The following is a 23,218-nucleotide window of genomic DNA, read 5'->3' as shown; positions in this document are numbered from 1 at the left end:
GCATGTGGCATTAATCAGCTGTGCAGCATTACATGGTGCCGCTTCCATAAATAATACAGTACGAAAACACAGAGTCTCAGTGATGTTATTAATTAATATCAGGCAGGCAGTAGTCAAAGCACAGATGTCAATAAAAATATGCATGGACTGGATGCAACAGTGTTAAAACAGGGGAAAGGAGTTGGTGAAGGAAGACTGACTGATTGACCCATAGCTGACTGATAATGCAAGAAGAGGAGGAGGAGGGAATGTTTTCAAGGGCATATTTCAAATACCACCAGGGCACCCAAAATCTTCCTATGGCTGTAATGGAGGAGCCTTCTGCAGTGAATAAAGGACATCTGAATATACAAATGGGAGCTGCAACAAACTGTGCAGAGTACTCCTGGTCATGGTTCCAGCCAGCCAGCCAAACTCTTTTCCAGGATACTCTATTCCACTTGTAGCTTTATTTTCACTCCTCCATCACAACCTGCCAAAAAAAACCACCAGTCAGCATTCTGTCGAGCATGCCCAACCCTCACTGGCTGTTTGAGAGAGGGGTCCCCTATGCTTAGTGCTTTAAGAAAAAGTTGTTTGTACATCTGATATCTCCCCTGTGGTGTGTGTGTGTGTGGCAGGTGCCATTTTGTCCACATAAGCATCCACATGTGGGAAACTTAACTATTAGCATATATGATAAAATATGTCGCATAATTCTGGTCACCACCCTTGCCTTGGCTAGTACAGTGGTACCTCGGGTTAAGTACTTAATTCGTTCTGGAGGTCCGTTCTTAACCTGAAACTGTTCTTAACCCGAGGCACCACTTTAGCTAATGGGGCCTCCCGCTGCCACTGCTGCGCTGCCAGAGCCCAATTTCTGTTCTCATCCTGAAGCAAAATTCTTAACCCGAGGTACTATTTCTGGGTTAGCGGAGTCTGTAACCTGAAGCGTATGTATCCTGAAGCGTATGTAACCCGAGGTACCACTGTATTCCATTGCCCTCTGGTGAGGGTGACATCCTGGAATTTATTTTTGATTATTACATTTATACCTCCTTTCCTGATACATGGATAATCTTCTTGTGAGGCCAGCAGGGTGGAAAATGCCTTGAGGACACTGACTGCAGTGCTAAAGGTGTTTTGTTTGAAATGGCTGAAAGGGATGTCTAGGTGCCAACAGAAGTGGAAGGAAAATTTTTCTAGGGCATATTCTGACATAGAGGCTGGAAAATATACTGACTCAAGGCAGCAGAATCTGTGGCCAGTGCTGATAGCAATCCAATTGTATACATTTATTTATTATTAGATTTATATTCCACTATCCCCTATGGGAGTCATTTTGGACTCACAGCTGTCCATGGAGGCACAGGTCAAATCTGTGTCCAGGGCGGCTGTTTACCAGCTCCATCTGGTACGCAGGCTGAGACCCTATCTGCCTGCAGACTGCCTCGCCAGAGTGGTGCATGCTCTGGTTATCTCCCGCTTGGACTACTGCAATGTGCTCTACGTGGGGCTACCTTTGAAGGTGACCCGGAAACTACAACTAATCCAGAACGCGGCAGCTAGACTGGTGACTGGGAGCGGCCGCAGAGACCATATAACACTGGTCTTGAAAGACCTACATTGGCTCCCAGTACGTTTCCGAGCACAATTCAAAGTGTTGGTGCTGACCTTTAAAGCAGTGTTTCCCAACCTTTTTTGGGCAAAGGCACACTTGTTTGATGAAAAAAATCTCGAGGCACACCACCATTACAGCCCCGTGACGTCAGCGCGCAGCGTCACGCCGGGAGGGACGCACGAAAGTGTAAGTTTCAATTTTTTCCCCTCCCCCTTGCCGGGGAACCTCCAAGCTTTGGGGGTGGGGGGGGAGGAGGCAGCAAAGCGAGGCAGGAAGGAGAGCGCGGCTTGGCTGGGTGAGCTTTGGCAGGGGCAGGGAATGAGAGCTGCGAGGCGGGTGCTGCGGACGGAGGCGCTGCCCGCCGAGCTCGCAGGCAGCCAGGCAGGCAGACGGCGAGAGCCCCGCGCTGGGCGGCCTCTCCTCGCCCTCGCCGCCCCGCCTCTCGCCGCCCGACTCGCCCGCCTCCCTCCAGGCAACATCTCGCGGCACACCAGGCAACATCTCGCGGCACACTAGTGTGCCGCGGAACAGTGGTTGGGAAACACTGCTTTAAAGCCCTAAACGGCCTTGGTCCAGTATATCTGAAGGAGCGTCTCCACCTCCATTGTTCTACCCAGACACTGAGGTCCAGCACCGAGGGCCTTCTGGCGGTTCCCTCACTGCGAGAAGCCAAGTTACAAGGAACCAGGCAGAGGGCCTTCTCGGTAGTGGCGCCTTCCCTGTGGAACACCCTCCCACCAGATGTCAAAGAGAACAACAACTACCAGGCTTTTAGAAGACATCTGAAGGCAGCCCTGTTTCGGGAAGCTTTTAATGTTTGATGTATTATAGTATTTTAATATTCTTTTGGAAGCCACCCAGAGTGGCTGGGGAAGCCCAGCCAGATGGGCGGGGTATAAATAATAAATTATTATTATTATTATTATTATTATTATTATTATTATTATTATTATTATTATTATTATTATTATTCCCCCAAGGAGCTCAATATGGCTTCCCCCCCGCCCCCACTCCATTTTATCCTCACAACAATCTTGTGAGGTAAGCTAAGCTGAGAGGCTGTGACTGGTCTAAAGTCACCCAGAAACCTTCGTGGCTAATTGGAGATGTAAACCCTGGTATCTCTCGGGTCTTAGTTCAGTCCATTGCACCACACTGAGCCAGAGGTGAGGAAGTGGGTCAGGGACCACCTGTTTCTCACAGCCACACAGAACCTCGGAGTGCGTAACAGGACAACAGGGGAGATCTACCCCCTCTCCACATTTGGAACATCAATATTAGCAGCAAGGCTGACTCAGACAATGGCCAACACTGCTTAGTGCAGCTCTGTCCAGCAGCAGAGAGCAGAGCAGGGAGAAGGAGGGTGGTTTGCAGAATAGCCGGGATCGCAATATTTTGGGGAAGAAAGGGAGAGAGCTATGAGAAGCTGGGGCTGGAAATTCTGCCCCTAAGCCACTGCACATGCTCACTAGTCCCAGAACCTTTAGCAGAGGCTGCCACTCACAATCCTGGGAGCAAGCATCACTGCTAACTGCTTTTTTGATTTACCTAAGTCTGCAACTGTTGGTTGAATGGCAGATTTTCAATATTCCTGGCCATTCCCTGGACTAAGAACTCTTTCATGTCGTTTCTCTTTTCACGTGTTGTTCAGGGACGTATTGGCAAATTTGGCGTGCACCATTGCAGTGGGTTGGGAGGTCTTTGTTTTTATTCATTTAATTGCATTTATAACATCTCACCTTTCCTCTAAGCAGCTCAGGGTGGCATGGACATTTTCCCACACACCCTGCTTTATCCTCACAACAACCTTTGTGAGGTAGGCTAAGCCGAGAAACAGCGACTGGCCCAAGGCCACTCAGTGAGCTTCATGGTTGAGCAGGGGGGCAGGGATTTGAACACTATTCTCCCAGGTGCCCGCCCAGCGCTCCAATTACTGCACCACACTGGCCTGTACTTTTTGCCATAAGGAAAGTGATGGGGGGTGCACTGGAAGTTCATGATAACACTTGCTTTGACAGAACGTCATCTAACCTCTCCAAAAACAAATCAGGATGAATTCCCACAAAATAGCCAGTGCTGTCTAATTCCCATGTAAACAAAACATGCTCAAAAAGCATGTCACCTAGAACCTCCATCAAGTTCTCACCCTAGTTTAGAGAGAATAGAAGAAGTAGATAGATTAGTAAGTTTCCAAGCAGATGAGAACCGTTTAAGTCAGTGTTGACATACTGGAAGTTAAAAAAGAATGGGAAATTTTTTTAACCAGCAAAAGCATCAGATTCTGAAATATCTTCCCTGTTTTCCCAACATGTGCAAAAGCTGCTTTAAACAGATATTACCTCAGTAACCCTTCTGAACAGCCCTGTAAAACAGGCCAATGACCACAAACTCCATATGGGAAGAGGACTGAGTCTGAGGCCATTGACACATCCTTAGCTCTGGATCTCAGCCTAATTAACCCCAACCCACTCCTAACTTTTTTGGTTAGCAGAGGCAAAAGAAGATTGCTAGTTTAAAACTGAAGCAATTCAGGAAAGGCAGTTTTTGCAATTCCTATCCCAATGTACTGTTAGCAACCCACTGACATTTGGCAGTTCCTTGTTATTGCCACAAGTCGTATCCCTGGTTGTTTGCTCAACCCGCTTAAGACATACTTCTTTCAATCTGCTTTTTATTAACTGTTGTTATATTGACAAACTTTTACTACACATATTAAGACAGGGGCAAGGGAACCTGCGGCCCTCCAGATGTTGATGGATTCCAACTCCCATCAGCAATAGTCAGCCTGGCCAGTAGTCAGGAAGGTGGAACCTAATGTTGGCAGCATCTGCACCATAAATTTAAAGCAGTATCATATCATGGCTCCCACCCCCACCCCCAAAAAACCCCTCCTGGGAACCAGGGTTGGGTTAAGGTGCTAAAAGTGCTCACAAAGCTACAATCCCCAGAATTCCCTGGGAGGAAGAACTGGCTGTTAAACCACCCTTGGACCAAAGGCTCTCCAGGGTTTCAGCCAGAGTGCTTTTCTAGAATTACCTGGAGATGCCAAGGAATGGACGTAGAACCTTCTGCATGCAAAGCATGAACTCTGTCACTGAGCTAAAAGCCATTCCTGAATCCTGAGGCAGAGAATCATCTTGCATGTAACAATAAGATGGATAAGCAAGTAGGCCTGGCATATCTGTTGGTTAAACCTACCTTGCAAATGGGAATTTGGTAACATGCGGAATGATCCTAAGGGACTGGGGCAATATTGGATTGGACAGCACCCAAAAGCAAAACACTCACATTCTGCCTGATTTGGGGGTTGGGGAAGGCTGGCTGATCAGACTTTCTGCTAACATCGCATGTTGCTGTCTGCAAACAATGTCCCATGCAAACACACTGACAGCGCATGAATGCACCCAGGGCTGTTTCAATCTTTCCAAATCTGGTTGATTGTTTCAGGGCTACATTCCTTTTCTGCCGAATGCCATAGAGATTTCTATGCTGTTAAACTTGACGTGGGTGATTCATTTATTTTCTCTCCTAACCACCCCCACACACACACACATGGGCACACACGGGCACACAATCCCAATTCCTTGCACTGGACTGGAGGCTGGCTGTAAAGTCCCCCTAAGATTTGGAAGCTGACAACAAGGAATGGGGAACTTCAGCCCCTAGGTTCAAATGCAGCCCTCCATTCCTCTCTACCTAGCCCTCAGGACTCTTCCCAGGTCGTGCCCTCACTGCTCTATGCAGGACCCTCCTTGAGTGGGTTTACCTGGCTGGGATATGTGCCTTGACTGTGATAATGCCTCTTGTGTGCCTGGAAGGTGGTGTATGAGAGAAGTATGGCTACTTTACAAATGTGCCCTCTGTTGCCTTGCACACTTCTGCCAACGTTCCACTCACTTTCATCTCTGGCCCTGCCCACCAGTAGCAGACAGACCACCCCACAGCTGAAAGTGTTTTCCTACCCCTAATTTGGAGACTGTTTTTAATGGGTGAGGGGCAGAAATTGTGTCCTCTGTGTGTGTGTTTCTGCCCTCTGGGCAAATCTCAATCGACCCCAGCCACAGTCAGGAAAATGGAAATGTAAGAAAAGAGGGGTGAGAATTCAGTTCCAAAACTGGGATGGGGAATGGGGCTTCTGTCCATGGCCACGTTGGGCAGGTGGCAGGACCTCAGCACCCTGGCAAGGCCTGGTCTGGCTGATCTGGTGGATCATAAATAGAAGAGCTGGCCAGGCACAGGGAACCTCAGGGCCTCTCTGTCTGACCCTTAGAATTCTCTCCAGAGCACACATTTTGCCAGGCTGGAATATGTCTTGAAAATTGATAGTGCCTCCTGCTTGCTTTCTTGCTTGCTTGGATCGAAGATAGAGAGGGCTGTGTGTAGAAACTAGTCTACTGTACAAGGTACAGTTTACATTCATTACTCCACCTACTTTTACCCCTAGCATGTAACCCACAGGAGTTAGCCCAGAAGGGAATGTGGCCCCTAGACTGAGCAAGGTTCCTCACCCCTGTAACAGGGGTTCTCCAGAAGGCACTTTGACAAGCACCCCCTGAATCCAGCTCCACCCCCCTGATGCTGGTGGTTCAAAACCCACAAGACCTGAGACTGGTGGCCAGAATCCTCAGTCAGGACCATCACATATGTCTACACTTGAGCTTGGCTCATCCGAGGAATTGAGTCCCACCCAACAGCACAGTAAGCATGCCAGGCAGAGCTCTCAAAAGAGCAAAGAAGCAACCATATTCCAGGCAATGGGCTGGCCCTTTAGGAACCAGAACATTCAGGAGACTGTGGAAGAGATGAACAAGATCTCAGTTCACCATCCTGACCCTTTGCTGAAGCAAGTTGCCTGCTTGGAGCTATCCATGGTTCTGCAACCACTGACCTGCCTTGACCCTATGTCTGGTCAGGATGGTTATAAAGTGGATAATCTGGCAGATGTTGGACACCTGTACGTCCAGGTGCGGGCCAAAGGATCTTATTTGTTTTTCACTGGAACCCTGAGATCCACCAACCAGAACCAGGTGCAAAATGGTGACTCCGGGCACAGAGCTGTAACTCTGCTAGACTCCATGTCTCATAATCTGGGTGGATCAGGACATGCACACATGCACAGACCTACATCTGTGTTCCCACAGACCAGAACTTCCAAGAGTCTGGGAGAAAAGGAAGCCCAGGCGGCACAGCAGAATGTTTCTAATCTCACCGTGGATCTTGTACTTCTTAGGGACTAGCTGCTGAAATTCAAATGACATTCATCAACATTTACTGTTTGGAAAGCAGTAATGGGAAAAGCAGAGACATCACCTTACCAACAAAGGTCCGTATAGTTAAAGCTATGGTTTTCCCAGTAGTGATGTATGGAAGTGAAAGCTGGACCATAAAGAAGGCTGATCGCCGAAAAATTGATGCTTTTGAATTATGGTGCTGGAGGAGACTCTTGAGAGTCCCATTGACTGCAAGAAGATCAAACCTATCCATTCTGAAGGAAATCAGTCCTGAGTGCTCACTGGAAGGACAGATCCTGAAGCTGAGGCTCCAAGACTTTGGCCACCTCATGAGAAGAGAAGACTCCCTGGAAAAGACCCTGATGTTGGGAAAGATGGAGGGCACCAGGAGAAGGGGACGACAGAGATGGTTGGACAGTGTTCTCGAAGCTACCAGCATGAGTTTGACCAAACTGCGGGAGGCAGTGGAAGACAGGAGTGCCTGGCGTGCTCTGGTCCATGGGGTCACGAAGAGTCGGACACGACTAAACAACTAAACAACAACAACGGGATGGCAGTGGAACGGTTCCTTGCGCAATTTAGCTAAATATTTTAATCCCCCTCAATAATAATATCCCAAGCAGTAAATAACCTACAAAAGATTTAACTGACCCTGGTAAATACCACAAGCTGAAGTTCCTCTCACCACTAGGAGAATAAATATACATTGGCACTTCTACTGGGACCTTGCTTTATGCCCAATTTTTTATCCCCACAAAGGAGGATGTGGTCCGCTTATGCAGGTTGGGTGTCCCCCCCCCCCTGTATTTCTGTCAATATCCCTGCTTGAAAACAGGATCTGTCCCTGGTGAATGCCAAATATTACAGTTCCTTTAGCTACCAAAGGCACAAATGTGTTTTAGGAGTCTTCACTGGGCATTATTTTATGCCCTAGAATTTAGGAGTCAGCAATTTTTTTCAGCAGGGGGCTGGTCCACTGTCCCTCAGACCTAGTGGGGGATGAGATTATATTGGGGGGGGGGGAATGAACAAATTCCTATGCCCCACAAATAGCCCAGAGATGTGTTTTAAATAAAAGGACACATTCTACTCATGTAAAAACACGCTGATTCCCGGACTGTCCGTGGGCCGGATTGAGAAGGCAGTTGGGCCAGATCCAGCCCCCGGGCCTTAGTTTGCCTACCCATGCCCTAGATATACTATCCCCACAGATGAGGCTGTGCTCCACTTATGTAAATTGTTTTTACGTATCTTGATGTTGCTTCTGCTACATTCCCTCTCTCTCTCTTGAGATAGGTTGGGCCCAAGAGGAGTTTTCTGCTTTATCATAAGGAAAAGAAACTGCTATCTGAAGTTTCTGAAGCATCGGGCACAGATATTTTAAACCATGAAAAGAATTTCCCTTTCCCAGGAAAGAGGTAATTTTTATTTTTTTTATTTTTTGCATTTTAACAGCTGCTGGAGGTCTTTAAAAAAATATTTATTTTTTCAGTTTAAAGTTTTACAATCAATTATTCAACAACCAACCGTTTCCTCCTGCATCCAAATATTTTTACATCTCCATTATATCCAAAGTCCAGCATTAAACGGCAAGTGTTATTCCAACCCAACTAATGATTTTAGCAGTTTACAATGGTTTTTAAGATTAATTATGTGTTTTCTAGGAAAGATGTATCCCCCCCCCAAGCTGGTATTAATATCTGAGCATCGCCTGCTACAGTTGTTTGCAGGAAGGTTGTCATTCTGCATAACGTGGTCAGCAGTATGAAGTCTTGGCTACTTGGGAGATTCCCACCATCCAAATATGCTTTGGACTTAGTGCGAGGGAGTGGGGAGAAATTTATCATAAAACAATGCATTTCTATATGTTATTTTCACAAATATATACATTTTAATGAATATTTTGCCTCAGTGTATGTATGCATGTTTGTAAACATTAGTCCATCTTGTTCAATACTGTACACTCTGACTGGCAGCAGCTCTCTCAGTTTCTCACATTTTTATCTGTTGCTGTGAGGATAAAACTGGTTCTCCTTATACATGCCCTAATTAAATTAATAGATATGATGTCAGCAGCCCTGGAAAGGTGGGAGAGATTAATTATCTTATAAATAAATACTTCACCTGCAAAATACTGGATTTTATAAGTGTGTGTGTGTGTGTGTGTGTGTGTTTTAGATTGTGATTTGCTGCAAGCTGCCTTGTAACACCGTATATAAACACTTTAAACAAATCAAAACAAATGATTTTTTTGAAAAAAAGCCACCTCCATTTTCTCCAAACAACAGGGTATAAATCAGGGGTGGGAAGTCTGAAGCCCAGGGGCAAAAAGTAGGGGGAGTGGACACCAAGTTTATCTGGCCCTCAGGACTCTCCCACCTTCACTTAATACCCTCCCTGAGTGTTTGTGTCTGCCTTGAACAGTGTTTGTCCTAGGATGGTGTGTGTGTGTGTGTGTGTGTGTGTGTGTAATCTAATAATAATAATAATAATAATAAATTTTTATTTATACCCCACCCTTCCTAGTTCAAAAACCAGGCTCAGGGCGGCTAACAACAAAATTTAAAACACTTTAAAACACTTAATTATAAAAGCAGCATAAAATACAGCATAAAAACATGAATAACAATAAAATTCAAAAATCAAAAATCAATTAGATAATCCCCAGGGCTACCTGGCTGAATTGATCCCCCTCGGGCCAGCGAGGAGGCCAGGGGAGAATTAGCTGTGGGGTCTCAGAGCGGGTGCTAGCCAACTATACAAAAGCAACATTTGCTCCTGTTGCTCTTTCACCTCTGGCTAGCCCACCACTTGCATGCTGCCCCTGGAAGGTCTCCCAGAAAAAAACATTCCCCACCTCTGCTATTCAAAAAGGGTGCTCACCATTTCTCTCTCCAACCATGAAGCAGCCGTATATGATGAGTGTGGCAGCGTTAGAAACTCAGGTATATAACACAATCGTTAAATGGCTCCTTAAACATAGGCAGCAGTCATCACCATGGAAGGTCTAGGTGATGTCCCCGCCCCCTGTGGGATTATCATTCATATTTCCATTGCTATACCACTTTATATTTTACAGACCAAATCTCAAGTTGGTTTACATTAAAACATTCAATAAAGCAATCCAGAAAAATAATTCAAGCTTCAAGGAAAATATTTCAGATCCTTCTCTAGGGTGGAATCTATATACATATAAAAAACGCTGTGAAAATCCTTTTTTAAAAAAAATTCTGAAAAAAAATGTTGAATTTGCCATAGCTCACCATCACCATCTACTGTCAAATTTGTATATTGCACTTTACAACACACTTAAAACGTTTTATTTGCAGCTATATAGCTGAGTCCTAAGTGACATTCTGCTTTCCCCAGTCACCAGCCTGGCACCCAGAGACCTCCACGTGGTTGTAATCGTACCTGCACCAGGTGTAAAATGTGCCTGGTGCCTGGATAATTTTGAACACTGGAACTTGGGACTCTTGGCGAGAGGCCTGTGATTCTGACCACCCCCTGTGCAGAGACAACCAGAGCCCACACCTTTTATATCAAAGCCAAACTGGTTGCATTCCACACCAGGCAGCTTTCACAAGAGAAAACAGGACGGTTGGCATTCATTGAAGGCAGATGACTCCATGTAGAAAAAACCCTCCAGGTCTGCCCAGAAGGCAAGTGAGAGAAGGACTAAACGTGTCAGGGGTCAAAATCCTTGACTGTCAGGTTTGGGACAGAACAGGCCTTATCATGAGGAAGAATGAAGCCTCAGGCAGCAGCTTCGGGGGGCGGGGGACAGCGACAAGGGAGTGTTAGAGCAACAGCAAGATGTCAGAGGACAGAGCTGTATCTGCCCTGCTAGCTGCTCATCACCCGCTAAGGCAGGGGTCAGCAAACTTACCGCGCCTCAGGCCGGTGTCTCCAGCGCTGATCGCGCGGCAGGCCTAAGGGCAGTGGAGCACGTGCCCATACGTGTGCGCACACACTATTTCTGGCGCACTTCCAGGTCGAAAGAGCACCGGAAATAGCTTGTGCGCATGTGCACAGGCCTCCTCCGACCCAGTTGTGCACCGGAAATAACTCTTGTGCATGTGCACAACGCTTGCGCATGAGCACAAGCTATTTCCGGTGCTCCTCCGACCTGGAAGTGGGCAGCCACGCAGCGCAGTGCCGATAAGAGCGGGTGACACGGGTCGCTGTGGGCCGGATAAACGAGTCCCTCGGGCCTTATCTGGCCCACAGGCCTTAGTTTGGGGACCCCTGTGCTAAGCTATCCTGCTGCCCTTGTGGTGAAGGACACGGTCTCATCTTCAGAGCAGAAGTTAGATTCACCTGCCAGCCTGGCTGGGTTCTCTGTGTGACCCAGAGGAAGGTGCCTTAGACTGAGCCAGGCCATTGGTCCATCCAACCCAAGACCGTCTACACTGATAGCAGCGGCTCTCTGGGGCTTCCGGCAGAGGCTGGTTGGCTTGCGAGGCAAGTCTTCTACCCCACCACCTGCTGATCTCTTAGACACCAAGCCTAGTGCCTGAGGCTGGTGAGAACTCACTGTGGTGACTCACTGTGGTGGTAAAAACAAACAAACAAGCCACCAATTTACTGCCCTTTAATTTGTTGTCTGATGTGCAACAACTCACCCTTCCTAACAATGTGGCTGGACCCCAACAATCCTTGCAGATTAAGCTGCATGCACAGCACTTTGTATGAAGTGTGTGTGTGTGAAGGGACCCTAGGGGTCATCTAGTCCAACCCAGAAAGCATCCATGGCAGATGGGTGGGGGGAGGGATGTCCAAAGTGCCTGTCCTCCTCCATTAAATGTGCTGGCAGTGAAGTTTAATGGGTGGGCAGGAAGACCCTTTGCCCACTAGGTCAGCAGTTCGCTAAGCAAAGCACCTGCCCTATTAAATTTGCCTGCAGCAAATTGAAGGAGCTGTAATTGTGGAAGGGTAAAAAGAAGTGGGGTGTCTGGGGGGTGGGGATGGAAGATGCTGCCAAGGGTGGCTGTGTGTGGAAGGAATGGCAGGAGGATGTCTGGAGGGATGTCAGGAGCTTGGGGGGGGGAGGGGTTGCCCAGGCCAGAAGGAGCTGTGTGGGTTTTGGGTGACGTGGAAAGGTGGGAAGTTGGCAAGAGGGGTAGGTGGGGTTGGCAAAGCCGGCAAAGAGCGCTGTGTGTCTCTGTGTATTTAATGGAAGAATGGAGAATTTTAGACATATCGCATAATAAAATAAAATAATTTGAAACAAAATAAAATAATTTGAAATTCAAAAATCTGGAGAGAAATTCAGAGAACTGCAAAATCACCCCTAATCTCAGCAGTGGTGCAGTTGCCTCCACTCCTCTTGGGGCTGGGCTAAAATTTCAGAAACTGACCACCTGGACCATTTAAGAAGTGTTCTCCTCTCATCCTCAAGTCATCACTGGTGCCTTGGGGAGGCAGCAGAGCTAAGAGAGATCAACCAGCATTAATCATTATAATTTGCATTTCTAAACTTCAAAGAGCTTCACAAGCTTTGACAGGGAATCCTCTTAATCAGGTGGGAGTTGTGAGGATGAGGTGATGTGGCAAATGAAACAGGAAGAAAAGTACCTTGGCCAAGGCCAAGGAGACAGTCAGTGGTGTCATGGAAAGGGAAACATTTCTAAGGTTTCAAAGAGGCAATCTCTTGCATATAAACTGCATGCAGCTTCAAAGGAGACTATCAGGATCATGTCAACCTTGTTTGGGTTTGCATAAAGGATGGGAAACATTTCCTCAGCCAAGGGCCCCAATCCTTCCGGTGGTCGTCAGGGCCATAGGCAAGGCCCCCACATTTGACTTTTGCGCAGTGCACAATCCCACATCCCCCTGCCCCCAACAAAGAGTAACTGAGTTCAAGGACACATCCCAGCCAGGCCAAAACACAAGAGGAAGGAGGAAAGCAGGGGTGGTAAAGAGAAAATCAGTGGCATGCTTGAGCCATTTGTAAAAATAATACCGTATTTTTCGCTCTATTAGACGCACCAGACGATTAGATGCACCTAGTTTTTAGGGGAGGGAAACAAGAAATAAGAAAGGAACGCAAAGCATCCTAGCTAAGAGGGAGCGCTCCTCCATCTTCGCTCAGGAGGCTTTGCGGGGCTACCCCTGAAGCCAGGAGAGCAAGCGGGATCGGTGCGCACTGACCCCTCTTGCCCTCCTGGCTTCAGCAAAAGCAAGCCTACTGGCTTTCCTCCCGCAAGAGCCGCGCGCTCTGTCCCTTCCCCCACCTCCCGCAAAAGCCAGGGATAGCTGCACGAAGCCTCCGCAGGGGAGCGGGATGAAGGCTCCCCACTCCCCTGCGGAGGCTTCGCGGGGCTAAGCCAGAAGCTAGAACAGACAGCGGGATGCATCCCGCTCACTGTCCTGGCTTCTTTAGCCGCGCGCAGCCTCTCCCGGGCAAGGGAAGTCTTCATCCCCCGTCCAGGAGAGGCTGCGCGCGGCCAAGGCTCCCCCAAGAGCCGCGCTCCCTTTAAAGAGTGTGCAGAGTGTGTGTGCAGCTCTTGGGGGCTTTTCCTCGAGGAGGGCGACTCTTTAAAGGGACAGCGGGGAAGACGCGCTGTGCTTCCCCGCTATCCCCGGAGCTTGCGGGGCAAGCTTCGTTTTGCGAAGCAAGCCCATAGGGAAATGCGTCTTGCGAAGCGGCTAAGAAAACGAAAAACTCCTTCGTCTAGCGAGTTTTTCGTCTTCCGAGGCGTTCGTCTTGTGGGGCACCACTGTAGTGCTTTTTAAAAATACATAGGGAAAAGGATTATTTTATGTATTTACATTTAAAAATGCTTTCCTAGCTCTATTTTCTGCGAATTATTGAATCCTTGTATTCACCCCAGTGCATCCCCTGCGATTGTGAATATGTTGACCGAGGCCCCCTTTGGAATCGGAGGCCCGGGCCACGTGGCCCATATGCCCCCCCCCGCCCCGGTCTGGGCCTGTGCCTGGGGCAACTGGGAGTCCAAGTTAGAAGCAAGTTGGAAAAGGCTGTCAGAGAGTGTCCCTGCCATTTCCCTCTGCTTCTGAAACTCAGAGTGTCTTTGCATTTCTCCAGGCACAATGGCTCCATGGTAGAGCACCTGAGAGGCAGGCTGGCCATCTGTCATGGATGCTTTTGTTGAGATTCCTGCATTGCAAGGGGTTGTACTCGGTGGCCCTGGGGGTCCCCTTCAAACTCTACAGCTCAGTCCCCAGCATCTCCAGATGCAGCTGGGAATGTTGCCAGTATGAAATCCCACAGATTGACCGCTAGATGGATGGATGGGTGGGTGGATGGTATAGGGCAACTTCCTATGTTCCTAAGGATGGAAGAGACTTCTTGCTTCCGTGTTCTGGCCAGAGCAAAAGATACACTTTTTACCTAACTACTGGTGAACGTTTTGGTAGATTCCTGCTCTTTGCCAGCTTATGGAATGCTCCTCCCTGATGCCTTCACCTAGCCTCTTTTTTTTTTTTGGGCTATCATTTAAGTAACAGGTGATGTGTTTTCTCATGCTCTTAATGCTATCTGAAACCCTTTGTGGGTTTCAGTTGCTGTTTTGATGAAAGGCAGGTTATAAATCTCAGGAACAACCAAGATCAATGAAAGAAAATGCTTCTGCTGCTGAGACAGCCTCACTGGTGGCAGCAGAGACAATTTTAAAGTGTAGCAGGGAGCTTCCTGACACATTACAAAGTTATTTCCTTAAATATGTTTCAAAATGCTTTTGCAATGGAAATCAGGTGGTGAAAAATACCGACATAAGGGCAGCTCACTGCAAGGTGTACATATATGCGCATTTTGTTGTTGTTTTCATTCTCTGTGTATGTTTTCTGGGAACTGCAAGGTCAGTCAAGTGGCTTATTGAACCATAATATCAAGTGTGAATGCACAGGTGTGTGTTATATAAGACAAAGTGTGTATGTGTGTAGCTGTTCCCATATTACATTCAACAAGTATACTATCTGTATACATGAATCGGTAAGCGGCATACTGAAATACTTCTCCCGTAATGTTCAGTGAGAATGGGAAATGGTTGCACAGCTCAACTATTATGTACAGACTATGCAAACACTTGTACAACTTGTACCTGTGTACAGTGTAACATGTGAACAAGCCTTAAACGTTATTGCTTTGCTCAGAGCAGGTGGAGAATATATCCCTTCAAATATTATACAGTATGTGTGCAGGATATATATATATATATATATATATAGGGGAGTGGGTCGCGCTGTGGTCTAAACCACTGAGCTTCTTGGGCTTGCTGATCAGAAGGTTGGCAATTCGAATCTGCATGATGCAGTGAGCTCCCGTTGCTCTGTCCCGGTTTCTGCCAATGTAGCAGTTCAAGAGCGTACCAGTGCAAGTAGATAAATAGGTACCACTGTGGTGGGAAGGTCAACACGTTTCTGTGCGCTGCCAGAAGCGGTTTAGTCATGCTGGCCACATGACCCGGAAAGTTGTCTGTGGACAAATGCCAGCTCCCTTGGCCTGGAAAACGAGATGAGCGCTGCACCCCACAGTCGAATTAGACTGTCTTCCTTATCTTGGATGACTTTAAAAGTTTGAGAAGCCGCAATGCTACATTGAATTCGTTATTGCACAAAATGCTTGAAAGGCATTTCATTTCCATCTTGAATCATGTACTGAGAAAAGCAGCTCCCAAGATCCAATGTTCCCCTTTGGCTGCCCAAACCCTCCGCCCTTTCACATTTTTTAATCTCTATTAAACAGTGGTAGGCAGAGCCCATGGCAGGTGGGAAGTTTGCAGCCATGCTCCTCCCTGCTGATTTCTAGGAAGCCAACACTGAGACTGAAGAGGAGGAGGAGATAAGCAGTGCCACCTCTGGGCCTGGGTGTAAGGAAGAGGGCAGGCAGGTTGGGGCTGACTGAGAAGAGGCAGGATTTATGGGGGCACATGTGGGACTCCAGTTCCTATCAGCCAGGGTAGCCAGTGGTCAGGGACAATGAGAGCTGTAGGCCAGAAACACCTGGAGGGCTGCGGGTTGGAAAAAGCTGGTATTGTCTCAATCAGGGACTAGGGACAACCAGGCACTCACTCTGCCTCAATCTCTCTCTGCCTCCAAGGTTGGGGGCAGGATGCCTCTGAATACTAGTTGCCGGAAACCGCAGGTGGGAAGAGTGCTGCTTTGCTCATGCCCAGCTTGCAGGCTTCCCAGAGGAATTTAGTCACTCATGGTGAGAATGGGATGCTGAACTATACAGTGGTACCTCGGGTTAAGAACTTGATTCGTTCTGGAGGTCCATTCTTAACCTGAAACTGTTCTTAACCTGAAGCACCACTTTAGCTAATGGGGCCTCCTGCTGCCGCCACTGCGCGGTTTCTGTTCTCATCCTGAGGTAAAATTCTTAACCTCAGGTACTATTTCTGGGTTAGTGGAGTCTGTAACCTGAAGCGTCTGTAACCTGAAGCGTCTGTAACCCGAGGTACCACTGTATGGCCCTTCAGCCTGATCCAGAAGGCTCTTTTTATGTTTTCTGGCTAACCTACCTCAAAGGCTAGGATAAAAAGGAATGAGGCAGCCCATGTCTGTTGTCCCGGAAGAAAGGTGCAATAAATATTGTTGTTTGTGTGTTTGTATGTGTGTGTGTGTATTCTATTGTATTTATTCATCACTTTTTCACTGAAGAGTTCTCAAAGCAACTTAAAAAATAAGACAAGATAGGTAACATATGAAACAGTCAAAATCTAATTTTGAAGAAAAATCTAAAAATGGTCACCCATAAATATGTAAATGGAAAATCCTGCTCACGCCACTGAAAGTAAAAGCAAGTCAAGAGGCTGCAAACATAACTAACTACCCACCCACCAATAGACAAAGATGACAGGCATGCTTCTCTGGGGAGAATATTATACAAACAGGGAGCCACCACTGATAAGGCCCCTTCTTGTGTCACCAACTTTTGCCCCTACTCAGAGACAGCATCCAGAGAAGGGCCTCAACTATTGAACAGGGTGTCCTCATTGCTTCACGTGGGGTTTTTAATTTTCACTTGGGAGCAGTTGACACTGCTGCAGCCTTGCCGGTGCTAAGGACATGTGGAGGCTATTTTTGGAACTGACTCACGGGCTCAGAATCCATCTGCAAAGGTTCCTTGGCAACGTAACCTTGGGTGCAGTAGTAATCCAGGCACACCTGGTGCTGTTGTAGCATCACTGAAACTAAGCAGGTATGCACCTGGTCAGCCCCTGGAAAGGCAGACCACTTCCAAGGCCTACATAAGAATAGGATTCAAATTTAATAAATACGGTATACCTCTTCCTTTCTCCGCCACACTTAAACCAATAACTGCTCAAGACAAGATTTGCAATTATTTGCCCAGCAGTCTCCATGAAGATAAGCTGAGCCTGTATGGGGAAGAGGGGGAATCAGTAGCTTGCGGACATGAGTCAGTATCAAAGCACCTGCTGGGTTCCTTGAATCCAAGGGCAAATGGCTTAGACACAGCCAGTTACTAATTCCCTTTCCCCTCTTTTACGCATACATTTAGGAGACTATGGAACACAGGCAAGGCAACTGGGTATGGGGTGCAAGGCACAGGAAGAGTCTCCAGGATCAGACTAAGGGTCTATCCGAGCCTTCACCAACCTGATGCCCTCCAGATGCTTTGGACTACAACTTCTATCAGCCAATGGGAATTGTCACCCAAAATATCTGGTGGTCAGCAAAGTCTGGTCCATCTATTCCATCATCCTATTACCGTCAATCACCAGCCAGCTGTCTCTGAGAAAGCCCACAAGCAGAACAGGAAGGGCAAAGCTCTCGCTTGCTCTTCCCCTCCGGCAGCTGGCACTTGGAGATAGACTGCATCCAAATCTGGAGGCTTGACTTTGCTAGTTAAGAACCACCAGCACTTGATAGACACATTTTATGTAAAGTTGCCTAATCCCCTTGTAAAGACACCTAAGCTAGGGTCTGCCCCCACATCTAGTGATAGCAAGTTCACAAAGTTGTTGTTGTTGTTGTTGTTGTTGTTGTTGTTGTTGTTGTTGTTGTTGTTGTTGTTGTTGTTATTATTATACTGCCCTATACCTGGAGGTCTCAGGGCAGTTCACAGAATGAAATCAAAATATAAAACCACAAAATACATAATCAAAATAAAAACAACAACCCAATAACCTCCCCCCCAAAAAACACCACATTTTAAAAGGGCATAGGATATAAATCAAATCAACCAAAGCCTGGTTAAAAAGGAACGTTTTTGCCTGGCGCCTAAAGGTGTATAATGAAGGCTCCAGGCGAACTTCCCTGGGGAGAGCATTCCACAGATGGGGAGCCACCGCAGAGAAGGCCCTGTTCTCATGTTGCCGCCCTCTGGATCTCTTGTGGAAGAGGCACACAAATAAGGGCATCAGAGGATGATCTTAGGCAGGTGATAATGGTGATAATAATAATAATAATAATAATAATAATAATAATAATAATAATAATAATAATAATAATTTATTAATATTTATACCCCACCCATCCGGCTCCCTACAGATTAAAAACAGAATAAAACATCAAACATTAAAAACTTCCCTAAACAGGGCTGCCTTCAGATGTCTTCTAAAAGTCATAGTTGTTTATTTAATTGACATCTGATGGGAGGGCATTCCACAGGGTGGGCGCCACCACCAAAAAGGCCCTCTGCCTGGTTCCCTGTAACCTCACTTCTCACAGTGAGGGAACCGCCAGAAGGCCCTCGGCGCTGGACCTCAGTGCCTGGCTGAACAATATTGGTGGCGACGCTCCTTCAGGTATACAGGGCTGAGGCCGTTTAGGGCTTTAAAGGTCAACACCAACACTTTTAACTGGGAGCCAATGTAGGTCTTTCAGAACTGGTGCTTTATGGTCTTGGTGGACATTCCCAGTCACCAGTCTAGCTGCCACATTCCGGATTAGTTGCAGTTTCCCAGCTCCCAGATCCTTTAGATCAGCAGTTCTCAACCTGTGGGTCCCCAGATGTTGTTGGACTACAACTCCCATCATCCCTGAGCTCTAGCCTTGCTAGCTAGGGGTGATGGGAGTTTGTGCAGCTAGAATGTATCTTGGGAGCTGTCAAAAGTGCCATGCAAATAGCCTCTCCGTTGGTCTGCAGAACCTTCTGCTCCCCAGCACAGGGTGAGACAATCAAGGTCCAAGGCTTTCTGTTTAGTGGGAAGGGGAGATACAGGACCTTCCCTCAGCCCCATATGAACTAATAGGTATTGGAAGCATTTCATTTGGGGATGGGGAGATATTTTCAGCCTGAGGGCCACATTCCCTCTTGGGCAAACTTCCAGAGGCCACATGACAGCAGTGAGCAGGGCCAGAGGCAAAACGTGGGTGGAACAATGGACGTGACCCTTTCTTGTGTACAGTTAAGCCACATCCAGCCATGCACATGTCAGAGGGTCTTTTATTATGTCAAGCATTACTAATGAAAAGATACGATACTGTTATCAATATCATTATCATAACAAAATCAGAGAATGGCAGAACATTTTTTTAAACACACACACACACAGAGAGAGAGAGAGAGAGAGAGAGAGAGAGAGAGAGAGAGAGAGAGAGAGAAATTATACAGTTCTCCAGCTGCTTCAGTTTCATACAACCCATTGTGCAAGTCCTTACAGCCTAAAACACAAACACATTTCTCTGGTCCTGGAATCCACCTGAGGAAGCATTTCTAATATGTTGCTACAGAATTGGGCAATTTGAACTAGAGCTGACTCCTGGCAAAACAAGGTTTTGGTTGCAACCCTTCACCCATTGACCTGGAAGCATCAAGTCCCTATGAACTCAGCACCGCTTGCTTCTGAGTAGGCACATTCAGGATTGTGCCAGAGGCAGATTTAGGGCAGCGCAACCGGTTCCCCCACACTGGGGACTGAGTGAATTGAGCAGAACAGAAGGTGAGAAGCAGAGGGTGCCGAATTTTGGCCTTGCAAAAGGTGCATTGGTCCATGTCGCTCAGGATTGCCTACAATCTCTGGCAGCAGCTTTCTAGGGTTTTAGGTGAGAAGCATTCCCAGTCCTGCCTGCAAATGACAAAGGCTGGACCTGGGACCTACCCCTGAGCTTCAGCCCTTCCCCAACAAGGAAAGTTAGGATTGCTCCATTACTGGAGGGAAGGCAATGTATTTTTATAAGAACATAAACAGAGCCCTGCTGGATCAGACCAAGGGTCCACCATTACTCTGTTCACACAGAGGCCAACTCATGCAAGCACGACATGAGTGCAACAGCAACTCTCTCTACCTGTGACTCCCAGAAACTGGTATCAGAGGCACACTGTCTCCGACAGTGGGGTGGGGGGGGGGTTAAAATGTCACCATCATGATGACTAATGCACTTGTCCCTGGTTACATGTCTCAGACTGTATGACACACAAACAAAATTTGGGCAGCAGGAAGAAAGAAGCATCCTATTTCTGCAAAGTAAAACACAGCTGAACACTACCCAGAGCAGACCCATTGCAATTAATGGACCTAACTTTGTCATGTTCATTAATGTCAGTGGATGTACGTACTCTGAGTGAAGCTTAGTTGACTACCACCCATTGGGAACTGTCTTATACAGAGCTAGATCCATGATCCACCTAGCTCAGTACCGTCTACACAGACAGGCAGCAGCTGTCCAGGGTTTCAGGTGAGGGTCTCCCCCAGTTATTTCTGGAGGTGTCAGAGACTGAACCTGGAACTTTTCAAATGCAAAGCAGATGCACTACCACTCAGCTATGGCCACTCCCCTTAAAAATGTTGAATACCACCTATTACACCAACACTGTATTGATTAATCAGGGCCAACTTTTAAGTCACTAAAACGGTTTTTAAGAGGTTAGAATCATAGAGTTGGAAGAGACCACAAGGTCCATCGAGTCCAACCCCCTGCCAAGCAGGAAACACCATCAGAGCACTCCTGACATATGGTTGTCAAGCCTCTGCTTAAAGACCTCCAAAGGAGGAGACTCCACCACACTCCTTGGCAGCAAATTCCACTGTCAAACAGCTCTTACTGTCAGGAAGTTCTTCCTAATGTTTAGGTGGAATCTTCTTTCTTGTAGTTTGGATCCTTTGCTCCGTGTCCGCTTCTCTGGAGCAGCAGAAAACAACCTTTCTCCCTCCTCTATGTGACATCCTTTTATATATCTGAACATGGCTATCATATCACCCCTTAACCTCCTCTTCTCCAGGCTAAACATGCCCAGCTCCCTCAGCCGTTCCTCATAAGGCATCGTTTCCAGGCCTTTGACCATTTTGGTTGCCCTCCTCTGGACATGTTCCAGTTTGTCAGTGTCCTTCTTGAACTGTGGTGCCCAGAACTGGACACAGTACTCCAGGTGAGGTCTGACCAGAGCAGAATACAGTGGCACTATTACTTCCCTTGATCTAGATGCTATACTCCTATTGATGCAGCCCAGAATTGCATTGGCTTTTTAGCTGCCGCGTCACACTGTTGGCTCATGATCTAGCTGATTAAGATTGACTAGGATACTGGAGATCTAGTGGGTTTGTTAAATGTTTTAGTTTATTTAAAGTTCAAGCCATCCTTATGTCTCAAGTTAACAATTCATTTAAAAACACCCCACAATATTTGCACTTGTGTTTATGAGTTGTACCTACCCCAGGCCATGGAATGCAACAGAACAGGGAGAACTGCTTTAGTGCAACCTTTATACTAACCTGCTATCCTACAGATGTTTTGGGAGAGAGCTCCAATGGTGGCTGGGGCAGATGGGAACTGCTCTCCAAAACATCTGGCATTAGAAGTAGCCAGAATATGCAGCAAATGGGTCAAATCCTCAAAATATAGACAAAGGCCAAAATCAAGCAAAAACCATCAATATATTACCCACAAAGAAGACATTTCTCTCCATGCCTCTTTTAACCACTTCTCATTTTACTCTCCTTCTTTGCTTTCAACTGCTACAACTGCTGCTCGCCTTTGCCATTTTGAGCATCCTTAAAAAAATCATTCCACAAAATGATCTATTATCTGAGGAACTAGTCCAAAAAAACCAGAAAGCAACTGCCTCCCATAATAGGGGACCAACATTTATCCCTAGCTTAGGACAAGGAGGAGCAGGAGGAGGAGAAAGAGAGATTATACCCCCTCCCAAAAAAGTCCTGACAACCAATGGTATAAACAATAGTAAGAAACACACTATAGTACATATTAATATGAGGTGACAACAATTTATTCCCTAGTCTCTATAACAATAGTCTCTACAACAATTAATAAATATTAATAACAGAGGACAGTGGTCTATCCCAACCAAGCCTACTAGTAGAAAGATACATTGAACCCAAATTGTTGAAATGAAGTAATAATGACAAATAAGTAACAATAGTAGCATTAATACAAATACTACTTGTATTAATATTGGAGGCATTAATAATATGGTGCCAACTGTGATGGCATCACAAATGTTAAATCTTGACTCATTAGTCGGGTGCATGACCCTCCTTCTTCCTGAAATGTTAGTCCACACATAGGAATAGCTTTCAATGAAGGTCTTGGGGCCTTTGGAAACAAATCAAGCCATCTCCCCTCCTTTTGGTGCCTCTATCCTGCCCTAGCCTTGAGGCTCAGGACAAGTAACAGCACGATCTCTAAATGAGCACCCACAGAGCAGTCACAGGCAACACAACATAGGCAGAACCCTGCTGGATCAGACGGAAGGCCTTCCTAACCCAGCATCCTGCTTCCCCAAGAGGACAGGAGAGCAGGAGACCTCTGCTGCTGTTATCTAGTATTCAGAGGCCCCCTGCCTGCCTCAGACAGTAGAGGTAAGACACAGCCACCACAGTGAGTAGCCACTGAGCGAACAGCTGCAGCTCAGCAAGCCAACATCTGCTTTACCTGCTCAGGTTCAATCCCTGGTACCTCCTCTTAAAACTAGGAATGTCCCCTGCCTGAAATCCTGGACAGCTGCTGCCCTTCAGTACTGGCATTACAGAGCTAGATTGTCCAATGGCTTGACTCAATATAAGGCATCTTATGAGGCTCCTAGGATAGTTTTATCCCTCCATGCCCTGTCCCCTCTTTTGAAGCTGCCCGTGGGCCACCACTACTTCTTGTGGGAGCCAATTCAATGGTTTAACTGTTGAGAATAAGTCATTGTTTTTTGTCTGTACTGAATCTCCCAACATCCAGCTTCCTGTTGGGTTCTAGCATTATGAGAACGTTTTCTCTGCAGCCACTTTCTCCACACCAGCAATAATCTTCTACACCCCACCTCTCACCCTTAGTTAAAAACAAACCCCAAACCTTTGCAACCTTCCTAACAGGGGGCTGCTGGAGCTCCCTAATGATTTTCGCTTCCTATTTTTACTGCACCGTTTCCAACTCTGCAATATCAGCTCGGTGCCTTTGCCGAAGCTGGATAGGTAAGGTTACCTGGGAACCACATCTACATTGGACC

At 46.9% G+C, this 23,218-nt stretch overlaps 1 protein-coding gene across 2 annotated transcripts in view; it reads right to left on the bottom strand.

Moving 5' to 3' along the window:
* MEGF9 (multiple EGF like domains 9) overlaps positions 1–23,218 on the bottom strand; it is an 87,753-nt gene that overhangs the window by 63,104 nt on the left and 1,431 nt on the right. The window lies entirely within an intron of this gene.

Source organism: Podarcis bocagei, assembly GCF_964188305.1.
Source record: "Podarcis bocagei genome assembly, chromosome: Z".
Classification (NCBI taxonomy): Eukaryota; Metazoa; Chordata; class Lepidosauria; order Squamata; family Lacertidae; genus Podarcis; species Podarcis bocagei.
This window is presented reverse-complemented; position numbering and strand designations above follow the sequence as displayed.